Genomic DNA, 25532 nt, shown 5'->3' on the forward strand with positions numbered 1-25532 from the left:
TGAATAATGTAAATTCACTACACCGGTATGTTTTAGCGCTTTCATGGCGAGTTTACTGACTGATATAAGTAAGAACTTTACACTACTTTATATTAGAAATGGCAACATAAGAGGATGAATGTCCCATAACAAGAAGATAGAGAAAAAGAAGAAGCTTATCAACTACGGCGTCGGACGCGCGCACATTTTCAGGACTTATGCAGATCCCAAATACAGATCAGCAGGTACCAGGAGGTAGGAAAAGTTGCTTTTGCATAATATTGCGAAACAAAACGGCAGATAATATGTCTTACCTTATACACACACCATAATAATATTCGTATGTTGAATCACATCAAGCGGTGCGGCTTCATAGCTTACCAAAGTCGTACAAAAACATTTTGATAGATTTTTGAGCGCCGTGTGTAATGTTCTATATTTTCAATGGAACATATAAAAGGTTGGTGTTGTTTACTTGAGTGATATTGCCATCGTACCTCTTACCACGTATGTCTTATGTTTGACCACCATCTACTGGTCACACTTATCATTACACCATGTACCAAATAAAATTGCTTCGAGGTCGGTGAGTAAAACCAGAATTTTTCCGTACATAAGGCACGCTGTCGAGTTTTGAGAAAAAAAAAGGGATTTTAAGTGCGCCTTATAGGCCGGAAAATACGGTACTGTTATTTAGAGATCTACCTCTATCTTATAGTATTTATGTAGTTATTCCTTCAGAGTGGTTGTTTCCCAACCTGAAGGTTAAGGGTCCGATTCTCAGCCCCACCGTGACCATGTCAAATTACCCTTGAGCAAGATGCTGAAACCCTAGTTGCTCCTGATGCTACGTCACCAGTAGGTAAATGCGGTATTAGGGTCAGTGAGCGTTAAAAAATAATATTCAAGCCATACTGTTCAGTTTCAGTTGAGTTCAGTTCAGTTTCAGTTTATTTCGAACATGCATACGATACAATGTAATGCATGACATATTTCCAGTTTCATTACAGCACGTCCGATTAATGTTATGAATAATGTTAATTAGGGATGTCCGATAATGGCTTTTTTGCCGATATCTGATATTCCGATATTGTCCAACTCTTAATTACCGATACCGATATCAACCGATACCGATATATACAGTCGTGGAATTAACACATTATTATGCCTAATTTGGACAACCAGGTATGGTGAAGATAAGGTCTTTTTAAAAAAATAAAATAAGATAAATACATTAAAAACATTTTCTTGAATAAAAAAGAAAGTAAAACAATATAAAAACAGTTACATAGAAACTAGTAATTAATGAAAATGAGTAAAATTAACTGTTAAAGGTTAGTACTATTAGTGGACCAGCAGCATGCACAATCATGTGTGCTTACGGACTGTATCCCTTGCAGACTGTATTGATATATATTTATATATAATGTAGGAACCAGAATATTAATAACAGAAAGAAACAACCCTTTTGTGTGAATGAGTGTAAATGAGGGAGGTAGGATTTGAGGGTTGGTGCACTAATTGTAAGTGTATCTTGTGTTTTTTATGTTGTTTAATTAAAAAAAAACAAAAAACAACAAAAAAAACGATACCGGTAATAAAAAAAACGATACCAATAATTTCCGATATTACATTTTAAAGCATTTATCTCTAATGTTAATACATTATGTTCTGTTAGAGTTTAGGATATGTGTGATTTTGAGTAGGATTTTGTCAGTAAACAAAAGTCCACATGGTCACGTACCATTGTGTTAAACACGTTTGAAGATGTTTTCGCCTGGTGTAAAAAAGCAAGAGATTGGGTGAAATCCATTAAATCATATTGTGACTAGACTGCAAGATTTGGTCCATTCTTCATATTTGTGAGTGGAAATGGAGTGCAGACAGACAGAGAGGGCAGAAAACTCTTTGATTTTTCAGCTCAGTCTACCTAACTTAGCTCCTCATTTATCCTACTAGGGCACCATTTCTGTCTCCCCGAGCTGGTTTTTTTTTTTTCCAAACTGTCCTCTCCTGAAAAATGTATGTTTTTTTCCTCTTTACTGCAGACAAACTTATGGTATACATTTCTTTGTTTTCTTGTGTTGACAAATGAAAAAGGGGCCGCAAATCAAGGCCGTTATCACCAGACGAGAGGCAGCGACAGAGTGAAAACACCGCAGTTCTCTGTTTCCTACCGTATGGATGCAGAAAGACTCGTTGTGTGGGGTTTTTTTATGATCTTCGAACATTGTTACAACTGTGACAGAGACAGACATGAAACCACCACCGTGGAATTCATGTCTAGTAATATTGGGCACCTCAGACTGTGGATGCTTTTAAAAAAGGCTTAAAAACCCATCTTTTTAAAATAGCCTTTTTATAGATTTTTATAGATATGCATGCTGGTTTTAGCTATTGGGCTGTTTCTAGTTTTATATTTTATTTATTTGTATTATTATTATTATTATATCTTTTTTTTTTTTTTTTTTTTTTTTTTTTTAACACTGTGGCACTTTGAGGTTGTTTGCTCAACGTAAAGTGCTTTTTACAAATAAAATATATTATTATTATTATTATTATTATTATTATTATTATTGGCTTTTTGATCTGGAAATTATACATGCACATTTGTAGGTATCATTAATTGCCAGCATCACAGTGTTTTATATTAGTGTCAACAGAGAATGATGTCACATACCAGAAGTGTAATGCCTCACCGCTCCGTGTAATCTGCATGGAAACAGATTTAACAACGTGTTTTTTTTCCAAGGCAGTATGATGTTAAAGGCCTACTGAAAGCCACTACTACCGACCACGCAGTCTGATAGTTTATACATCAATGATGAAATCTTAACATTGCAACACATGCCAATACGGCCGGATTAGATTACTAAAGTGCAATTTAAAATTTTGCGCAAAATATCCTGCTGAAAACGTCTCGGTATCATGACGCCTGCGCGTGACGTCACGGATTGTAGAGGACATTTTGGGACAGCATTGTGGCCAGCTATTAAGTCGTCTGTTTTCATCGCACAATTCCACAGTATTCTGGACATCTGTGTTGGTGAATCTTTTGCAATTTGTTCAATGAACAATGGAGATAGCAAAGAAGAAAGCTGTAGGTGGGAAGCGGTGTATTTCGGCCGGCTGCAGCAACACAAACACAGCCGATGTTTCATTGTTTACATTCCCGAAAGATGACAGTCAAGCTTTACCATTGGCCTGTGGACAACAGAGACTCTTACCAGGAGGACTTTGAGTTGGATACGCAGACGCGGTACCGTGACGTGAGTACGCAGCTGCGGCTTCCAAACATTTGATCGCTTGCCCGTACGTGCGTGCCGCTATGTGCATGTCACGTACGTAACTTTGGGGACTTTGGGGAAATATATGTGCTGTATGAACTTTGGGGAGGTGAACGGTACTTTGGGCTGTGGGATTGAGTGTGTTGTGCGGGTTTTTGAATTGTATTGGCGGGTTATATGGACGGGAGGAGGAGGTGTTTGTTATGCAGGATTAATTTGTGGCATATTAAATATAAGCCTGGTTGTGTTGTGGCTAATAGAGTATATATATATATGTCTATTTACTGTTTAACTCATTCCCAGCTGAATATCAGGTCCCACCCGCCTCTCACAGCATCTTCCCTATCTGAATCGCTTCCACTGCCCTCTAGTCCTTCACTCTCACTTTCCTCATCCACAAATCTTTGATCCTCGCTGAAATTAATGGGGAAATCGTTGCTTTCTCGGTCCGAATCGCTCTCGCTGCTGGTGGCCATGATTGTAAACAATGTGCAGATGTGAGGAGCTCCACAACCGGTGACGTCACCCGCATATCGTCTGCTACTTCCGGTACAGGCTAGGCTTTTTTATCAGCGAACAAAAGTTGCAAACTTTATCGTCGACGTTCTCTACTAAATCCTTTCAGCAAAAATATGGCAATATCGCAAAATGATCAAGTATGACACAAAGAATGGACCTGCTATCCCCGTTTAAATAAGAAAATCGCATTTCAGTAGGCCTTTAAGGAGATGTTCAATGTCTGAGATAAAAACGCTTACAATAGCCCTACTTGTATTGCAGTATTGTGTAATAGCCTGGTTTTATATTTGTTTCAAGTGTTTCTCTCTTCCGATGCCCAGTTGATAGTTTGGGATGCCGGCCAAGTTAGGTAAGGGCTTCACACTACAGTACAAAGCCCAAGTGTGGAATTCACATGTTCTGGCAAAAAAACCTATATGAATATGCATGTCGATTAGCCTAGTAACCCAGACAGTTTATTGTACTGAATTGATTTACATGTAACTCCTTCTGAGTTGCATCATTTTTCCACTTGTACTTGCTAATCGCTTGTTCTTAGCATGCTGAGCTCATGTCATTCACGGGATGTAAAAAAAAAAAAAATGGCAGGATGGTTGAGCAGATGCATCGATGTTATTGTAACTTTCGAGGATGAAACACATTCTAATTTTCTCTGTCGCCGTGTTCTCAATACTGTACTATTATATTCTACATTCTCCGGTTTGCTGCAGCAATCTGTTTTCTCACTGCCCTCAACCTCCTCTTAGATACAATTTGCCTCTCTACCAAGGTCAACAGCTACATGTTGAGGAGTACATACATTGTTGTTGTGATAGCAGGTTTCAATTCGACTGATGTATTCATTGTTTTCCGCAGTACTATTTTAAGGTTGTAAATAGACCACACAGACCTGAGGCTAGTTGTCAAGGTAGACCTATCCAACCACCCACTTTCCTCTGTTTGGAACGAACAAGGGATGAGTGGTTAATAAGTATATAAAGGTATGAAAATCTCACTGTACGATATTGTGGTTTATGTAAAAACCTAAAAGATGAAATAGTGTGTACAATGAAGTGGCAGGAATATTAGGATAAATACACTTACTGTAATTGAAGACAAACCTAATGCTTAAATGTTCTAATCATATTTACTACTACGATCATGTATCTAAGTGCATAAAAACATAATTGCATTTAAGAGAACAGAGTTGGGACAATGTGTACAGTAAAAATGATGGAAATTAAAGTTATGGCACACATATTGTCCATGGACACAATTAAGCAAGAAGCAAAGGAACAATCAACCATGGATGACAAAGGGATTGAAAAATGCTTGCAAGAAAAAAGTACATTATATTGAATATTTATAACACAACAATCTATTGAGGCCAAACATTACAAGAACAGGCTAACTAGCATACTACACACATGTGGAAAAAGAACATTACAGTCAACTGGTGGACAAGAACAAAAACAACATGAGACCAACATGGGGCATACTAGATTATACTAGACTTAGATTTAGACTTCCTTGTTATTGTCATTCAAATTTGAACTTTATAGTACAGATACAGTACTAAATATTATAATCAAAAAATGTTGCTAAAAAGATTACCCTCAATACTTCTCAGAGGGAAACACAAAATAATGACAATATGGAGAAAGTAGCTGAACGCTTTAATACATATTTTGTATATAGGAACAACACTGGAGCAGACGATTCCAGATGTACATGACTCAAATTAAATCATAGACAGAAATCTCAACTTGATGTTCCTCAAAAATGTGACAAACGACAAATAATCAAAATTGTAAAGAAATCTAAATTCAAGACCTCAACTGGCTGTCATGGAATTGATTTGGAAACCATTAAATAGGTTATTCAAGAAATTACAGAACCTATAACATATGTCAGAAATCTATCATTTTAAACAACTGAACTGTTAGTCAACAACAGTTTGGACCAGTTCATAAAAAAAGTGAAACCCTCGTAGAGAACCAATACAAATTTCGAGGTAACATTTCAACATTCATGGCATTAACCAAAGTAACAAAGGACATTAACAATGCAGCTGTGTAGCTACATTATGTATGGATCTAACACAGTGGTTCTTAACCTTGTTGGAGGTACCGAACCCCACCAGTTTCATATGCACATTCACCGAACCCTTCTTTAGTGAAAAATAAAATGTTTTTTTTTTTCAAATTCAAGACAAAGTTACGGCATATGTTTTTTGGTAACACTTTAGTATGGGGAACATATTCTAAGTAACAAAGACTTAATTTAGAGTGTTTTAGACACTAGGGGAACATATTCTAAGTAACAAAGATTTAATTTAGAGTTATTTGGTTGGGGTCAGGGTTAGAGTGTTAGGGTTATAATAAGGCCATCCCGAATAAGGCATTAATAAGTACTTAATAATGACTAGTTAAGAGCCAACATGTTACTAATTTGCATGTTAATAAGCAACTAATTAATGGTGAATATGTTCCCCATACTAAAGTGTTACCATGTTTTTTTTACTGGTGCACAAAATGAACCGTGCATGAACATCACCTTGTTCAAACAACAAAACCAACACAGTGCATAAAATCACAACAAATTACACACCTGCAAATCAGTCTGACTTCTGCTGTTGCCGTATTCGTAATACGCCGATAGGGAGAAGTTTTTATTTACACAATGAGTCGGGTGTGTCTTGACCTCCGCCGAACCCCTGAGCCCGACTCACCAAACCCCTAGGGTTCGATCGAACCCAGGTTAAGAACCACTGATCTAACACAAGCATTTAACACAATTACTTATAGTATATTAATCAACAAACTAGAAAGGTATGGTCTTGAACTGGATTAGAAGCTACTTGACCAACAGGAAGCAATAAGTGAAGTTAGGCAAACATACATCAACATAGCTAGATATATCTTGTGGCGTACCCCAGGGATCAATAGTGGGACCAAACATTATTTCATCTCAATGTAAACTTAAAGTTAGTATTATTTGCAGACAACACGACTGAGTTTTGTTCAGGAGAGGACACACAGAAATGAATACAAATAATAACATAAGAAATTAGGAAACGAAAAAGATTGTTTAATGAAAACAGATCTTTGTATCTCAGTAAAACTAAAAGTGTCAGGCTTGTCACTGGCAGTTTGGTTATGTTTGGGTTTTCCTCTGTGTTTGTGTGTATTCCCTGTCAGCGCTCTTATTTTGGTTCCGTTTCCTGCATGTCTCCCTGAGCGCTCGTTTCCCTCACCTGTCCCTGATTGGCAGCCTGGCACACCTGGTGGCAATTGCAAATCAGGCTACTATTTATGCCTGCTCGCTCTCCAGTCAGTGCTTGATGATTGTTTGCTGTATCCTGTAGCCTGTCTCTTGGTTCCTGTCTCCTTTTTTCCCCTTCATTTTTGACATTAAAGTCATGTTTTCCTGCGCTACGTCTGCCATCTCAGCATATTGGGGTTGGTCACCAGCAGTTCCTGACAAAAATATTATTTCGAAACCGCACACAAGAAAATCAAACACAAATACAAATAGATGAAGTATATATTGAAAGAGTAAAATAAATCAAATTTTTTGGAGTAATAAAATGAACTGGAAATCTCATATAAAAAATATACAACACAAGGTGGCAAGTACTACTTCAATAATGAACAAAGCAAAATATGTACCAGACCAAAAATATCATTTACTAGTGTTACCATATCCGAGTTATTATGTAGAAACATGGGGAAATAATTACAAAAGTATACCTGTTCACTAAACATGTTACAAAAAAAGATCAGTTAAAATAATACACAAAGTTGGATATAGAAACATACAAACACTTTATTTATCAAATCCCAAATGTTGAAATTCAATGATTTGGTGCATTTGTAAACAGCTAAAATTATACACAATTCTTCTCTATAACCATAGAGAAAAATCAAATTTTAAAACACTTGTATGCATGAGACACACTTAAAACCTTTAGTATATCTGTATATAGAATTAAATTGTGGAATGGATTAAGCAAAGAAGTCAAACGATATACTAATATGATACCGTTTAAGAGGCTGTTTAAACTAAAGTTCAAGGAAAAACGATTTTGATAAAAATCTTGCTCATAATTGAAAATAGGTTATTAATCTCATATGTGAATTGTGGTACTTAGAATGCATTGATTTGAACTGTGTTACACATTGAGAACAAGGAATGTACAAGGAAGTTGCTATGAAGTGGAAAGGGGTAGGATTAAATCAACTTAGCTATATCCTACTCCTTTTTGGACATGTGAAATGAAATTGTGTAAAATGTGATGTAACATGCTGACATTGTATACAAAATAAACAAACCGCATCATTGTGCAGAAACACATACTGTTTCAAGCAAATATTAAAAAAAAAAAAATTACAGTTGATGTATATAAAGTGACAATGTAAATATCTACTGTAGCAACATTTTAAACAATAATGTTCAGTTTAGTTTCTTTCAACTTTTACTTTATGAGAAGCAGTGTCCTCTATGGTGGCCTTTTTTTATATCAGTTTGTTCCTCAGAAAAGCTGGTTAACAATTTAACTTTTAATAATGTAAATACCTGGCTTCAAAAAAAAAATTCTGGCTGACGGTGTATGAGGTGGCGACTTGTCCAAGGATATATGTATGGATATGCTCCAGCCCCCCCGCAACCTTGAGAGAGATAAGCAGTAGAAAATGGATGGATTGATTTCGGATTAATTAAGTAGCTTTTCAGTTTACTCGTATTTCCCGCAGTGTACATTTTTTTTTTTTGGTGATTTCCCTCTGTGCGCTGCGATTCGACCAGCTGGCCGGGCCGGGTTGGAAACGCTGGAGACAAAGGTTGGCACACTTTGCTTTGCAGTTAACAGACTTTCTTACCTCTGCCAAAGAGGCTATGTTTTCATCAAGGTTTGTTTGTTTGTGTGTTTATTAGCAACATAACTCGAACAGTTATGGGAAGATTTTGATGAGTTTTTTTCAGGAAATATCCACAACTACTACGAACATTCACTTTCTGTTTACGGCATTCCACGACCCCACCTTGGATTCTGGTACATGTCGTTTATTTCGGCCCCGGCCAACGCTACAAAAACTACACTCGCCAAGTTTTCGATTGATACCCCATCACACATCACGGTATTATTGTGAAGACTTTGAAACCGCATTACCGCATTAGCTGCAATACTGTTACATCCCTAGTGATTAACAATCTATAAAGCCATATACTGTATATTGCAGCCTCCTGTGATAACAATATATATTACAGTGTATTATTTGGTATGTAAATCATAATAGAACCTTTTTAAAACAGGTTACAAATTCTCCAAATGTAGCTAACACAGTAACATATTGTGTAATTTGCTGTTGTAATGTTTTGTCAAAACTAACTTATTGTACTTGCTAATTTACTGTCAATACAGCAGCTGGTTAATTTCTGTTGTACCATGGTTCGATCTTCACTTTTGTTCAAATGCAATGAGCACGTATTCTTCAGTTGTTTGGATACTTTACATTTGTTTAGGGTGGCACTTGGAATTTGGGTATCGCTACAATACCAAGTAGTTAGTGGCAGTGTTAGCTATACCAATGTTGATACTGATATGTAAAATGTTCAAGATTATCGAAGTTTCAATTACTGATCCCAATTATAATCAGACAAAAACACCGGATGGCAGTGTGACAATATCAATTAATTTCTCAGGGCATTCAATCGATCGCAACTGGACTGTTTGGTTTGTCTTAGACCAGTGGTTCTTAACCTGGGTTTGATCGAACCCTAGGGGTTCAGTGAGTCGGCCTCAGGGGTTCGGCGGAGGTCAAAACACACCCAACTCGTCGTGTAAATACAAACTTCTCCCTATCGGCGTATTACGGATACGACAACAGCTGACTGATTTGCAGGTGTGTAATTTGTTGTGAGTTTATGCACTTGTGTTGGTTTTGTTGTTTGAACAAGGTGATGTTCATGCACGTTTCATTTTGTGCACCAGTAAAAAAAACATGGTAACACTTTAGTATGGGGAACATATTCACCATTAATTAGTTGTTTGTTAACATGCAAATTAGTAACATATTGGCTCTTAACTAGTCATTATTAAGTACTTATTAATGCCTTATTCGGCATGGCGTTATTATAACCCTAACCCTCTAACCCTGACCCTAACCAAATAACTCAAAATTAAGTCTTTATTACTTAGAATATGTCCCCCTAGTGTCCAAATAACTCTAAATTAAGTCTTTTTTACTTAGAATATGTTCCCCTAGTGTCCAAATAACTCTAAATTAAGTCTTTGTTACTTAGAATATGTTCCCCTAGTGTCCAAATAACTCTAAATTAAGTCTTTGTTACTTAGAATATGTTCCCCTAGTGTCCAAATAACTCTAAATTAAGTCTTTGTTACTTAGAATATGTTCCCCTAGTGTCCAAATAACTCTAAATTTAGTCTTTGTTACTTACAATATGTTCCCCATACTAAAGTGTTACCAAAAACATATAACTGTCTTGAATTTGAAAAAAAAAAAAAAAAATATTTTTCACTTAAGAAGGGTTCGGTGAATGCGCATATGAAACTGGTGGGGTTCGGTACCTCCAACAAGGTTAAGAACCACTGTCTTAGAAGAAGTTCCGCCTCTCATTCAAGTAGGCTTAATCAGTTCATGCTCATAGACTTACATTGGTTAGATCTGGTCTTAGACTTAGATCGGACGTGGACAGATCTAGTCTAGCAGCTGGTGTCAAAACCCCTTTGAATACAATGACCTGGATGAATGAGAACATCCATAGACATATATCAATTCAACAATTAAAACAATCCTACTAATGGCTCAGATTTAAATTATTTGAGTTGATTTAAATACTTGGTATTGTTACTGTGATGATTTGTATTGATCCATCCACCTTTGTTTACATTCAAGAGCTCTAGCTTAGCGGTTAGCATACCCTTCTACAATGTGACAGTGTGTACACTGCAAAAACTGAAATCTAAGTAAGATTAAATATCTAAAATAAGGGTGATATTTGCTTATTTTCTGTCTGATAAGATAATTCTTCTCACTAAGCAGATTTCATGTTAGAGTGTTTTACTTGTTTTAAGTGTTTTGGTCCTAAATGCTGAGATTTTATGACCTATATTGAGTAAAACATGCCTGAAACTAGAATATCAACTGATGCAAAGCTGTGTCATCCACACTCACAAGTATAAAAGTAATAATTTCTTACTTCAAGCATGAAAAAAAAAATCATGATGCCGAGCGCGTATCATTATGTCGAGCTAATGGCACTAGCATTTACTTAAATTAAGAATATTTTTCAACATATTGAGCAAAAAGGTCTCTTTTTTTCCACCAAGAAAAGTGCACTTGTTATTAGTGAGAATATACTTATTTTCAGGTATTTTTGGGTTCATTGAGGTTAGCTAAATTTACTTGTTTTGGAAAGTCTTGACAAGCCGAATTTTCTTGTTCTATTGGCAGGTAATTTTGCTTAGTTCAAATAAAATACCCCTAATTTTTGTATTTTTTTTCTTCTTGTTTTTGAACACTGACTTTTTGCAGTGTAGTGTAGCATAATTAGCTACTCCTCCAGAAATGATATCTGTAAGAAACATAGTTTGTATGCGCCATGGAGGCGACTATAATTGATTTATTAGTGGATTTCCACTGTGGAGGAAGGTGTGGCGCTCGCTAAAACATTACATTGTGTTAAGGACGCGTTCATGTGCTTGTCGCTGTCAAACAGCTAGACCAGGTGTAGGGAACCTATGGCTCTCGAGCCAGATGTGGCTCTTTTGATGACTGCATCTGGCTCTCACATAAATATTAGCTGACATTGTTTGACACGATAAGTAATGAATAATTCCGCTGGTAAACAACGTTCAAAATATAAAACACTCTCATGCATTTTAATCCATCCATCCGTTTTCTACCGCACCTGTTCAAGAAGTCGCATTAATGGTAAGAAGTATTTTATTTATTATTGGTTAGCTTCAGAATAACAATGTTGTTAAAAATAATAAGAGACTTACTATACCCTGAAAATGTTGGTCTTATTTAAAAATGCACGCATTTAGTTGTTGTAGAGGTTGCCCTCTAGTGGGTTCCTCGGACCACCACACACTGCCACGAGAGCCCGGATTTCTGGGTACAACACTATTTTATTTGCATACAGGTTGCTCGGCTTTTGCTTTCTTTTCAGAGTCCGTGTCTCTCTCTCTCTGGCTCCTACTCCAACTCCAACCTCGTGTCTCGTTCCGGCTGCTGCTAATAAAGGCGACAGGTGATTAGATAACAAGGCCCACCTGGGCCATTTACTCACCTGTCGCTGTCTTCGAGGCCGGTCCTTGCAGAACCCATTCCGCGACAGACCCGCAGGCCACGCCCCCCTCCACAGTTGTATTCAGTGTTAAAAAATATTATATGGCTCTCACGGAAATAGATTTTAAAGGCCTACTGAAATTATTTTTTTTAATTTAAACGGGAATAGCAGATCCATTCTATGTGTCATACTTGATCATTTCGCGATATTGCCATATTTTTGCTGAAAGGATTTAGTAGAGAAAATCGACGATAAAGTTCGCAACTTTTGCTCGCTGATAAAAAAAAGCCTTGCCTGTACCGGAAGTAGCGTGACGTCACAGGAGCTAGTATTCCTCACAATTCCCCGTTGTTTACAATGAAGCGAGAGAGATTCGGACCGAGAAAGTGATGATTACCCCATTAATTTGAGTGAGGATGAAAGATTCGTAGATGAGGAACGTTACAGTGAACGACTTGAGAGGCAGTGATGGACGTATCTTTTTTCGCTCTGACCGTAACTTAGGTACAAGCTGGCTCATTGGATTCCACACTCTCCTTTTTTTATTGTGGATCACGGATTTGTATTTTAAACCACCTCGGATACTATATCGGTAGGTTGGAGTTCAAATCCCAGCCGAGTCATACCAAAGACTATAAAAATGGGACCCGTTTCCCTCCCTGCTTGGCACTCAGCATCAAGGGTTGGAGTTGGGGGTTAAATCACCAAAATGATTCCCGGGCGCGGCGCCGCTGCTGCCCACTGCTCCCCAAGGGGATGGGTCAAATGCAGAGGACAAATTTCACCACATCTAGTGTGTGTGTGACAATCATTGGTACTTTAATCTTAATCTTAATCTTAATATCCTCTTGAAAATGAGAGTCGAGAACGCAAAATGGACATTCAGTGCCTTTTATCTCCACGACAATACATCGGCGAAATGCTTTAGCTACGAGCTAACGTGATAGCATCGTGCTTTAACTGCATATAGAAACAAAAAAATAAACCCCTGACTGGAAGGATAGATAGAAAATCAACAATACTATTAAACCGTGGACATGTAAATACACGGTTAATGCTTTCCAGGCTGGCGAAGGTTAACAATGCTGTGCTAACGACGCCATTGAAGCTAACTAAGCAACTTAGCAACGGGACCTCACAGAGCTATGCTAAAAACATTAGCTCTCCACCTACGCCAGCCAGCCCTCATCTACTCATCGACACCCGTGCTCACCTGCGTTCCAGCGATCGGCAGAAGGACGAAGGACTTCACCCGATGCGTTTGGCGGCCCAGAGACGTAGGAAGTCAAGGTGAGGTCGGCGGCTGGCGCGGCTAGCGCGGCTAGCGCGGCTAGCGCGGCTAGCGCGGCTAGCGCTCCAACAAAGTCCTCCTGGTTGTGTTGCTGTAGTCCGCTGCTAATACACCGATCCCACCTACAACTGTCTTCTTTGCAGCCTTCATTGTTCATTAAACAAATTGCAAAAGATGTCCGGAATACTGTGGAATTATGAAATGAAAACAGAGCTTTTTGTATAGGATTCTACGGGGTACCATAACTTCCGTTTAACTGACTACGTCACGCGCATACGTCATCATACCGCGACGTTTCAGCCGGATATTTCCCGGGAAGTTTTAAATGTCACTTTATAAGTTAACCTGGCCGTATTGGCATGTGTTGCAATGTTAAGATTTCATTATTGATATATAAACTATCAGACTGCGTGGTCGGTAGTAGTGGCTTTCAGTAGGCCTTTAAAATATTTGGCTTTAATGGCTCTTTCAGCCAAAAAGGTTCCCGACCCCTGAGCTAGAATGTGTCATCAACATGCATTATCACAATATAACGATAGTATCAAAAGCGCAATCGTCAGCCAAATGTATTTAATTTAAATTGTATATCGTCTATATCGCACAACCTTAGAAAGAACCTGTTTTTCCTGTGCATTCCAACCATGACAATGATGTAATGCTCGATGGTTTTGGAGTGAGTTTGTTCTTCATTCTTGTCAAAAATGGCACTATTACCATTGCATAAAAACCATACAGGTTATGAGTTTTAGAAGCGCCGGGGTATTTATTTAACATCACGCCATCATATCACCCAAAAGATTGGACATAGTGCTCAGAGGTCAGAGGTAGCGTTCTACTGCTTGCAATTGATGATGAGTTATGGTTTCACATTTTTGTCTGAGAGCATTTCGGTCGTTTCGGTGATTTGTTCCCTTTTGTGAAATGAAAGCGCACGGGAGGTGTATTGCTGCTGACGGCAATTAAGCATGAGTGACAGTAAGAAAGTGGCATATAGACTGTTATTTTCAAAATGAGATGAACACTTGGATGACAACTCTTCAGTAGAGAGCCTGGCATGGCAGACCACCATGTTAGCTCCAGTGACAGTTGGAACAATGCAACTACCATCCACACAAATGCCAGACAAAATGGATTTTCCTGGATAAGAAACTTGCAATTGTTGTGACATACTGCTGACAAGGGGGGGAGAGGATATCATGAGCCCAAGTTATTGTGTTGACCTGGTATCAGTACACACATCAGGTATGGACGAGAAACAATAACACCAGTCACCTAGTAAGCCTAAAGTGTACACAATAGTACATCTGAGAGGACCAAATGATATCTTTGGGAGGATATGATGTCTAATACAATTCATCTCACAAAAGTGAAAACACCGATTGCCCCTGGTTTAATATCTTGATCCACATCCTCACTAAACATACACGTTATTTTTTGTGGATCCAACACAAAAATTCGATGTTGGTTTTATAGAAATGATGTTGTGTTTGCTCCGGACTAATTAAGTGCCTTTGTGGTTAGAGTGTCCGCACTGAGATCGGTAGGTCGTGAGCAACGTTCCCTCTAAGGTGCGCACCTGTGCAATTGCGCACTGCTCAAGCGTCCTCTGCGCACGGCAAATCTATGCCACCTCACAAAATCAAATAAAAAAATAAGTGCATAACAATTTTCGACACACGGACACGACAGAGAAAACAGTTTTCGTCATCATTGTTCAAATATTGTAACGTCTGTCGAGACGCTTTGAGGACATGAATTCCATCCATCACTTTACTGAGCAAAACTCTTTATTGTCGGCCATAAACACATCACCAAAACATAAGTAAAAAAAATGATATCTAGCAAAACTGGTCATTTTCTGCAGTACAAACAAAACCAAAAGCAACTTTGTTATATCAACAGCAGCCGCTCGCTCTTTCTCACTTGCGCCAACACATGCACGTATGGCACTTAGCCAGTGATGCGTTTACAGCCACACAAAAAGTCGGACAACTCCAACACCACACATAAAGTGTCATTCCAGGTCGTTACACTACGATTTACCAATCAAATGTGTGGTTATTCTAGTGTTATTTATTAGGAATCTTAATTTATAAATATTAATCATGAAATGCTGTTAGTATATTAAATAAATACTAATAGAAATATATATTTTTTTTACAAAAAGGAAGTTGCAGGAATGTACACATGATCCCCTGCTTACATCTCATTGTGCAACATGTGAATGTTTTAATGGGAACTAAATGCAATGTCTGAAAGGGGTACAAATTATTTCCAAAGCAGGACCTCCACCCAGACAAACAATACAAGTACACAGTTCATGAAAAACAATATATTTTGTTATTGTCATTATAAGTGGGCCTAAACGCTTATATTAGAAAATAACCTCATGGAAATGACTGCTGTCATTTGATTATAATAATAAGAGAATGTTGTCTGTCGATCTGTGTTGGCCCTGCGATGAGTCGGGGACTTGTCCAGGGTGTACCCCGCCTTCCGCCCGAATGCAGCTGAGATAGGCTCCAGCACCCCCCACGACCCCGAAAGGGACAAGCGGTAGAAAATGGATGGATGGATGGAGATTGAACTTGTTATTTAGTCAGGTTTGGGACAGGTGTGCTGCTGGTGTAGCCACAGTGTGCACGTCTGATGTTGCTCAAATGGGCTCCACTGAATGCTCAGGGAGTTTTTGCGTTTGCTCACACACATGAACAATTAGAGGGAACATTGGTCGTGAGTTCAAACCCCGGCCGAGTCATACCGAAGGCTACAAAAAATGGGACCCATTACCTCCCTGCTTGGCACTCAGCATCAAGGGTTGGAATTGGGGGTTAAATCACCAAAATGATTCCCGGGCGCGGCCACCTCTGCTGCTCACTGCTCCCCTCACCTCCCAGGGTGTGAACAAGGGGATGGGTCAAATGCAGAGGACAAATTTCACCACACATAGTGTGTGTGTGTGACAATCATTGGTACTTTAACTTAACTTCAATTAAAACATTCTGAAAATAAAATTGTATTTGTGTCAACATTTTTTGGTGAAAGTTAATGTAGATTTTGCACGCAAGTAATTAACTGTGATTAATCAAGATGTGATTAATAATCCATCCATTTTCTCGCCCTGCTGGCTGCGGCTGCAGAGGCTCATGGTAGTAATAGAACATTTTTGGCAAATATACCGGTAAATTCACCTTATTGCTTTTTTATCCTGCACTACCATGAGCTAATGCAACAAAATGTCGTTCTTATCTGTACTGTAAAGTTCAAATCTGAATGACAATAAAAAAGGAAGTCTAAGTCTAAGTCTATCACTTGTCACCTCATCGCAGACAGACAGACAAAGCATTCACACTCACGTAACACGCTAAGCCGTTTAATAAAATGAGTCGTTTGAAAGCACTACTGTATACCAGTGGCGGGCCGTACGTTTCAGTGATGTCCGACTTCAATGATTACCTCTCAAAATACCATAATTGATGTCCCCACAAGACCATTGCTGGAGAAATACTATACAGAAACACAGTTACGCACTCCTGGGCGTTGTACAAAACGTAATATTTCCTGGCGTATTTAAAAATCAATAAACTTGCATCAGCAATTAAAACATATCTTATGTGGTACGGTCAAAATTTAAATTACAAAAAAACATATTAAACGTGAAAAAAATAAAGAAATAAGCTATCTGAACTCGCATTTCATCGCAGGGACAGCTGAGCTAGCCTCCGGGGTTGGCCGACATCATCTCATAAGATGTAGTTTCTCTTGAAATATCCTTCTTGAAAATGGCCTTGCGAATATATGTGTTGTCTGGTCTAATCATAAAAGATGCAGACGAGGCTTTTTGGCTGAGTTCTTAAAGTTTACTCCACAACGTGCCCATCGATATAATCGATAACATCCATCTGCCGGCATGTCTACATTCAACAACCTAAACGGGGCTACTGCGCATGCCCTTCACTGGTTAATGGGGTTCCTATGTTCCCTAGCTCATAACATCACAATATATATCTGCCTTAGGCCATCTAGAAAGCCTTGATGACAACAACTCGTGATCCGATTGGCTATCGCAAATGTCTGTCAAATGTTTGTGTCACTTACAGTGCACGGACGCCCGCATTGTTGATTCTGAAGGCCCCAGGCAGATTTGGTAAAGCATGGCAACACAAGATAGCTGAATTATGACTGGATTCTCCCCTCTCCCCTCAGGCAGGAGACTACGCTCCATCCAGACCCACACCTCCCGCCACCTGAACAGTTTTTTCCCCTCGGCCATCAGGCACATGAACAATAACTCCTAACAGTAGCTCCTTGAATTCCTTGAATTCCTTCTAAGTCTATAACAAGATCTGACAGCTCAGTTACAGCTCTTTTTATCACCAAATATGTGTTATATGTGTTTTATGTTGCACGATTGCACCAAGAAAAATTCCTAGTTTGTGAACCCGTTCTGAAACAATGACAATAAAACTATTCTGATTCTGATTCTGATAAAAACTCTATAGAGGCTTTGCAGTCTTTGTGTTATGCCGCCATCTTGCCGGTCAACCGGTCAGCTCGTTCCTACGTGTTCGTACAGATTCAGTTTGATTTCTGCGCTACATTTTCACCGATTTCATCCGAATGATGGCTGATTTGCTATCCAATGAAGTTGTGCATTTGGATGAAGAGTCCAAGAAACGTTACCGAGAGAAGTTGAACCTCGTTGGCACAACGGATCCGTACCTTTTACCGAGAAGCATGCTAAAATCACCTGAGCATTTTGCAACAGCCGACCTGCCTGATCTCTCATATCCAGACATTTATAATTACCTCGTCGATTCACCATCTCCGTACACCGGAAAGGACCTTAAGGCATACAAGAGTCTGGATGCCTACAAGTATTTTACAACAGGTTTTGTGCATGATGGGCTGATATGGCAGATTCCAAACAGGAATCGATTTCTTCTCATGACCAAGGTAAGGAAAAAGCCCACACAGAAGAGCCTACTGTTATAGTTTGTTTACATACCTGATATGAAGTGTTCATTGCATATCCTTGTGTAAATCGTAGGTTTCCATCGTTCACGACAAATCGCCGCGATCCATTTATCGCGTTTTTTGATGTTTGCCGGGAATCTATAGAAGCTAAGATTTGGTTCATCGCCTCGTCTATTGCTACATCCAACAGCACAGCAGGTTTCCGGCATTTCCAAGCTCAAATAGCAGCAGATCTAACAAGAAAGCATGTGTGAGTCGTTGACCGGCACTGAACTGGTGACCGGCAAGATGGCCGCCAAGCTAATGGGCGTGGCTGAAGACGTCAGCTGCAAAGCCTCTATAACCTACAAACAACAGCACTGGAAGGAGCATCATATGACATCAGTTAAAGTTAAAGTACTAATGATTGTCACACACACTACTTGTGGCAAAATTATTCTCTGCATTTGACCCATCACCCTTGATCACCCCCTGGGAGGTGAGGGGAACAGTGAGCAGCGGCAGTGGCCGCGCCCGGGAATCGTTTTTGGTGATTTAACCCCCAACCTTTGATGCTGAGTGCCAAGCAGGGAGGTAATGGGTCCCATTTTTATAGTCTTTGGTATGACTCGGCCGGGGTTTGAACTCACAACCTACCGATCTCAGGGCAGACACTCTAACCACTAGGCCACTGAGTCGGTTATGGATGACATGAAGGACATGAAGAGAATTTGAACACTTTTAGATATTTAAGGAAAGTAAATAAAAAAAATAATTGTATCTTTAATTGTGATAATGATTTCTGGTTATGTTAGGCCAGAAGAGAAGACCTTGCTGGCCAACACTGCTGTATACATTAGGTATTTGCCCCCCTATTTAAAACTTTATGATGGTGGTTGACAAATTGTATTTCCATATTGAATGTAAAAAGGTGAATGATCCAATCAAATCAGCCAGAACAGGTGACTTGAAATGAAACAATCACATTTTGGTTCAGGGTACCTTATCGTCCCCAAAAGATATCTGAGATCCTGCTGAGCTTTGAAATTTGGATTTAAACATCAAAGCTAACAAGACTGTAGATAAAGGCCTTTGTTGGGATTGAAAACCTTTTGTATGTACCCCTGAGGCTTGTGCTTATCAATTAGTGTGTAACGTTTTGTTAGAGCAAAATAACGTGTGTTGCCTCTCATTTGAGTACCCTCAGTTGTGAATGTTTAATTGTTGTTGAAGGCCCAAAGTGTTTTTTCATAGCGTGTTTTTAAATGTCTCTATTGTGTATTAGACTTTAGAGCAGGGGTCACCAACCTTTTTGAAAGCAAGAGCTACTTCTTGGGTACTGATTAATGCGAAGGGCTACCAGTTTGATACACACTTAAATAAATTGCCAGAAATAGCCAATTTGCTCAATTTACCTTTAACTCTATGTTATTATTAATAATTAATTATATTTACACTTAATTGAATGGTTTAAAAGAGGAAAAAACATGAAAAAAAAAGACAATTAAATTTTGAAACATAGTTTATCTTCAATTTCGACTCTTTAAAATTCAAAATTCAACCGAAAAAAAGAAGAGAAAGACTTAAAAAAAGAATTTATGGAACATCATTAGTAATTTTTTCTGATTAAGATTAATTTTAGAATTTGATGACATGTTTTAAATAGGTTAAAATCCAATCTGCACTTTGTTAGAATATATAACAAATTGGACCAAGCTATATTTCTAACAAAGACAAATAATTATTTCTTCTAGATTTTCCAGAACAAAAATTTTAAAATCAATTCAAAAGACTTTGAAATAAGATTTAAATTTGATTCTACAGATTTTCTAGATTTGCCAGAATAATTTTTTTGAATTTTAATCATAATAAGTTTGAAGAAATATTTCACAAATATTCTTCGTCGAAAAAACAGAAGCTAAAATGAAGAATTAAATTAAAACGTATTTATTATTCTTTACAATAAAAAATTTAAAAATTACTTGAACATTAATTTAAATTGTCAGGAAAGAAGAGGCAGGAATGTAAAAGAAGGTATATGTGTTTAAAAATCCTAAAATCATTTTTAAGGTTGTATTTTTTCTCTAAAATTGTCTTTCTGAAAGTTGTAAGAAGCAAAGTAAAAAAATTAATGAATTTATTTAAACAAATGAAGACCAAGTCTTTAAAATATTTTCTTGGATTTTCAAATTCTATTTGAGTTTTGTCTCTCTTAGAATTAAAAATGTCGGGCAAAGCGAGACCAGCTTAGTAGTAAATAAATACAATTTAAAAAATAGAGGCAGCTCACTGGTAAGTGCTGCTATTTGAGCTATTTTTAGAACAGGCCAGCGGGCTACTCATCTGGTCCTTACGGGCTACCTGGTGCCCGCGGGCACCGCGTTGGTGACCCCTGCTTTAGAGCATTACGGCGAGATCAGTTCATGACATTTCAGTCAGCCATATTTGTGCTAAGACGTTTAAATTCACTCTGGTGATGAAGATCTCTCAGTTGGATCCTGGTGCGTCGTACATTTTAGTAGGACATCCAACTTTAATGTATTGAAGTTAAATATTTAAAGACACTAATAGCGAAACAACAAAATGAAAAGCAGACATTCAATTGAACTTTTGTCTCTTTTGGTCAATCCAACCTTAAATATGGAACTGACCCTAACATGGTTTTGTTCTACAAACCCTGTTTCCATATAAGTTGGGAAATCCTTTTCAACCCATATTCAATTGTATGTGCAAGTTAAAACTCAACTATGCAAAGCGAAAGCCATTTATCAACAACACCCAGAAACGCTGCTGGCTTCGCTGGGCCCGAGCTCATCTAAGATGGACTGATGGAAAGTGGAAAAGTGTTCTGTGGTCTGACGAGTCCACATTTCAAATTGTTTTTGGAAACTGTGGACGTCGTGTCCTCCGGACCAAAGAGGAAAAGAACCATCAGGATTATTCTAGGCGCAAAGTTCAAAAGCCAGCATCTGTGATGGTATGGGGGTATATTAGTGTCCAAGGCATGGGTAACTTACACATCTGTGAAGGCACCATTAATACTGAAAGGTACATACAGGTTTTGGAGCAACATATGTTGCCATCCAAGCAATCTTATCATGGACGCCCCTGCTTATTTCAGCAAGACAATGCCAATCATAGTAAAAGAGTGCGGGTACTAGACTGGCCTGCCTGTAGTCCAGACCTGTCTCCCGTTGAAAATGTGTGGCGTAATATAAAGCCTAAAATACCACAACGGAGACTCCGGACTGTTGAACAACTTAAGCTGTACATCAAGCAAGAATGGGAAAGAATTCCACCTGAAAAGCTTCAAAAATGTGTCTCCTCAGTTCCCAAACGTTTACTGAGTGTTTTTAAAAGGAAAGGCCATGTAACACAGTGGTAAAAACGCCACTGTGCCAACTTTTTTGCAGTGTGTTGCTGCCATTAAATTCTAAGTTAATGATCATTTGCAAGAAAAAAATAAGTTTCTCAGTTCGAACAATAAATATCTTGTCTTTGCCGTCTATTCACTTGAATATAAGTTGAAAAGGATTCTGTCTTAATTTACGAATTACACAACGTGCCAACTTCACTGGTTTTGGGTTTTGTAGTTACATGTTGGTCCTGCTTCGTCTACACAACAAACTAACAGTTTTGATTGGACAGTTGATGTGCATGTTTTAGTACCGGTCAGAGAGAAATTCCATTGGCAAAAATGACCCTGATTGGTCAACGTGTGCGAATAATTTGCAGTAAATGGTTGAATGTGCCTGATTTAGCGCAATCGCGACATTGCGAAATCCTGGAGGGAGTGAGAATAGCTGATGCTAGGGTTGTTTTTTCTATATTTTATTTACATTTTGTTGGCCCAGCATAAAAAGTTTTCTTCATGGAAAGGTAAACACTAAATCAGGAGGGAATCGAATACTTTTTTTTTTCTTTTTGACATTTACCTTTTAATCAGTTCTAACACAGCCTGCGCCACGACATCATGTTTGTGCGTTTTGGCACATGCTGGACCACAGTTAGTTTCCCAATTTCCATGTGCTCGCCAATGAGTAAACTGGGTAGACCAGGGGTGTCCAAACTTTTTCCACTCAGGGCCGCACACGGAAAAATGTAAGCATGCGGGGGCCATGTTGATATTTTTCACTTTCAAACCATAACAAAATATATAGATTTTTTTTTTTTTAACCTTTAGGGCTCCCGGGGACCATAAAGGGTCTCAGTCATTAAAACATGAAAAATAAGTCAAATTATTATTATTATTTTTCATTTAACGCTTACAGTAAATCTTTATATCAACTTCAGGTTGATAAAAAGTAAAAAAAAAAAAAAAAAAATAAGGTTTTATGCCAATTCTGTCAAAGACAACTTTGTTGTGTATAGCAAAACTGGAAATATGCAGTATTTAGTAATTAGAGCTCTAAAATATCAATAATGCAGGACACCGTTGATTTTAATTCTTTAATATTTTTGAGAAATCAGTGAAAATATTAATAAAATCCCACTAAATTTGTTTGGGATCCAAAAGGTCCCCCACTCATAAAGTGATACATTTTTATTCGTTTTTTTTTTTAACTTTCAACACTTAAGTTACGAGATCAACTTCAGATATATCTGTCGATTTTACGTTTGAACTATTATTTTGTTTGTTTTTATGCTCTTTTGTCTTAGAAATCTTTGATGTTTTTATATGGCAACCCACACAATATATGCAATATTTTTTCCACATAAAACATTTTAAAGTGACATTTTTGAAGTAATTGGAGCTTTGAATAGGTCAATAATTCATTATAACATTGATTTTTTGCCTTTTTTTTTTTTTTTTTTTGAGCAATGGCAAAAAAAAGAAAAATAAAGAAAGACAAAAGAAGAAAAAAAACAGCTTTGTGTCAACATTGCAACTTTTTCTCGTTAGGTTTCACCTCATTTCACTTTTTTAAATATGTTTTATTTATTTTTGCAATACTATCAATTTTGCAATTTTTGCAGAATGTGTGGCGGGCCGGTAAACATTTAGCTTTGGGCCGCAAATGGCCCCCCAGGCCGCACTTTGGACACCCCTGGGGTAAACCGTGACCGCCGATTGTATACCTTGGATTTAGTACTTGTCCATGATTGTTTATGTCTGGCTAAAACTAATGCCCATCCATCCATCCATGGATGGCTAAAACAAATGTTTATGTAGTCCCACAGACCCACGTGTAGTGGCTTTCAATACTTTGCTACGCCTGCGGAAAAGAACATCAAATCGACCTAAGGACGCCGCCCACGTCACTTTGCAGCCTGCCTACCGTCGGCTCGACTGGCTTCTAGAGATCTACTTTACAGCTTTCACGATCCCTGCCACATTTTTTCCCCCTTTGAAACAAACCTTGTCATGGAACATATTCTGAACGTCGAATAAATCACGGCATTAAAGAGAGTGTTCTATCTCTACCTGTCACGTTCCCTGCGTCCGCTTGTGTCCGGCGTCTCCGTAACGCGCCTCGCCACATGATGGGATCAGAGAAGCCTGGTCATCTAAGTAATGGCTTTCCTTCTGCTGATTCCTCCCGGGTCCACGGCCCGGCACGCGGTGATGTATGCTCCGTGCAACAGTAGCGGACAGCTCATCTCTCTCAGCCACAGGCACCACTGAATAAGCACATCTAACCCCCCCGAGCCAATCTCTGAAATGCACTTTGGGATTGCTGCCCTCTCTGTTTTTTGACGTCTACTGAAAATGAAAAGCAGACATGTAATGAGCCTAAGTGTATTAGAGGGGAATTTTGGAGGGAGAGCCTCCCGGCCTTTTCTTTGTTATTCCTGCAGAGGCAGCAGTGGGAAAAGTTATTCATTTGAGCAAACGCGCATCTGTGTGACGATCACTCGCCATGTGTACATGCGGACTTCACTTTGTCTGCTAGAATGCGTGGATTCCAAACAAAACAAAAAGGACTATAGCGGGAGCCCAAAAGACATGAATTACACGAAATGCCACAGACCTTTAGTCTCCCTTTTCTTCCCTTCCGCCACCGCTCTCATGTAACATCATCCATCCCCACTGACTATCCTCAGAACGTATGATGGATTTTGGACCATGTCCTCCAGGAGACATTTTCCATTATCAGGCTGCCATATTGCTCATCCACAGACCCCTCTGTCTTCTAATCAATGGCAGCACAGCCGAACAGGACACACACACACACACACACACACACACTTTCAGCAAATAAGCAAACAAGCTTACTTGTGTGATTTCTCTCCCAACACGGACCAATATGATGCATATCTTACCTGCGTCTTTCTCTGTAGATGTCTTTTGGTCCGGTCTGATTGATGAAGACCGTCGCTTTATACAGTCATGCCCTCCTACATGGGCATGCATGTGCTGAGCGGGTCAGCCCCCCCCCCCCCTTTTCTTTCCAGGATTGAAGGATCAAGCGGTGCTCCGAGCCGGCAGCCCTATTGAACACATCTCCTTGTGTCTCCTACTCTTCAGGGTCATTCCAGCGAGAGCCCCTCAGCATCCGCAGCGCCAGGCAAGCTCTCAAAGTGGGCGGGAGGGGTTGCAAATGGGTGGCGCTAAGAGGACGGGAACGGACATGGAGCTGCGAGCAGAGCACCTCTCCTTGCGACAGGTCAGCAAGCAGCCGCCGGACTTGGTACCTACTGGTGTATACACCGATCCTCCCCGTGCGGGTGTTTGCAAGTCAGTCCACTTGTGTGTGAAAAGCGTGTCTCACCCCTCAGTGATGATGCTGCCCGCTTGCCTGCCTGCTTGCTTGCAGCTGGTGGCTCTGAGATGCTGAAGCAAAGTGAAAGAGAGAGAGAGAGAGAGAGAAAGAGCAGGAGTGCAGAGGTAAAGCGGAAAGAGAGAAAGGGTTTCGGAGTAAGGGAGGGAGGATGGAAGATATACTGTAGGACAGTGTTTTTCAACCACTAGTGTGCCGCCTATTTGGGTTAAAAATATTTTTTTACAAACCAGTAATTATAGTCTGCAAAATGTTGTGTTACCGTTGAGTGTCCAGAGCTCGGCAGAGGTTGTTTTTTTTTTTGATTGATTGAGAAGTTTATTGACTTCTTAAAGAATTGAATCCACGTAATGCTTTAAAAAGGCAAATGGATGGCAAAAAAAAAAAGCCAAAAGGCTTGTTTCCGTTGTGGTCCATTAAATATTCATCACATTTGATACATTCAATAATAAAAAATATATAACCTGTAATACCAAAAAATTA

General features: G+C 38.9%; 1 protein-coding gene across 2 annotated transcripts in view; it reads right to left on the bottom strand.

Annotated features, from left to right (window-relative positions):
- Window positions 1-25077, bottom strand: part of LOC133649064 (FERM and PDZ domain-containing protein 4-like) — a 250130-nt gene extending 225053 nt beyond the window's left edge. For both annotated transcript variants that reach the window (XM_062045826.1, XM_062045827.1), the window contains exon 1: window positions 24592-25077. The gene's annotated coding sequence lies outside the window, so the exon portion shown is untranslated. The remainder of the gene's footprint in view (window positions 1-24591) is intronic.
- Between the last annotated feature and the right edge of the window lie 455 nt (window positions 25078-25532).

This window comes from Entelurus aequoreus, linkage group LG04 (genome assembly GCF_033978785.1).
Source record: "Entelurus aequoreus isolate RoL-2023_Sb linkage group LG04, RoL_Eaeq_v1.1, whole genome shotgun sequence".
NCBI lineage: Eukaryota > Metazoa > Chordata > Actinopteri > Syngnathiformes > Syngnathidae > Entelurus > Entelurus aequoreus.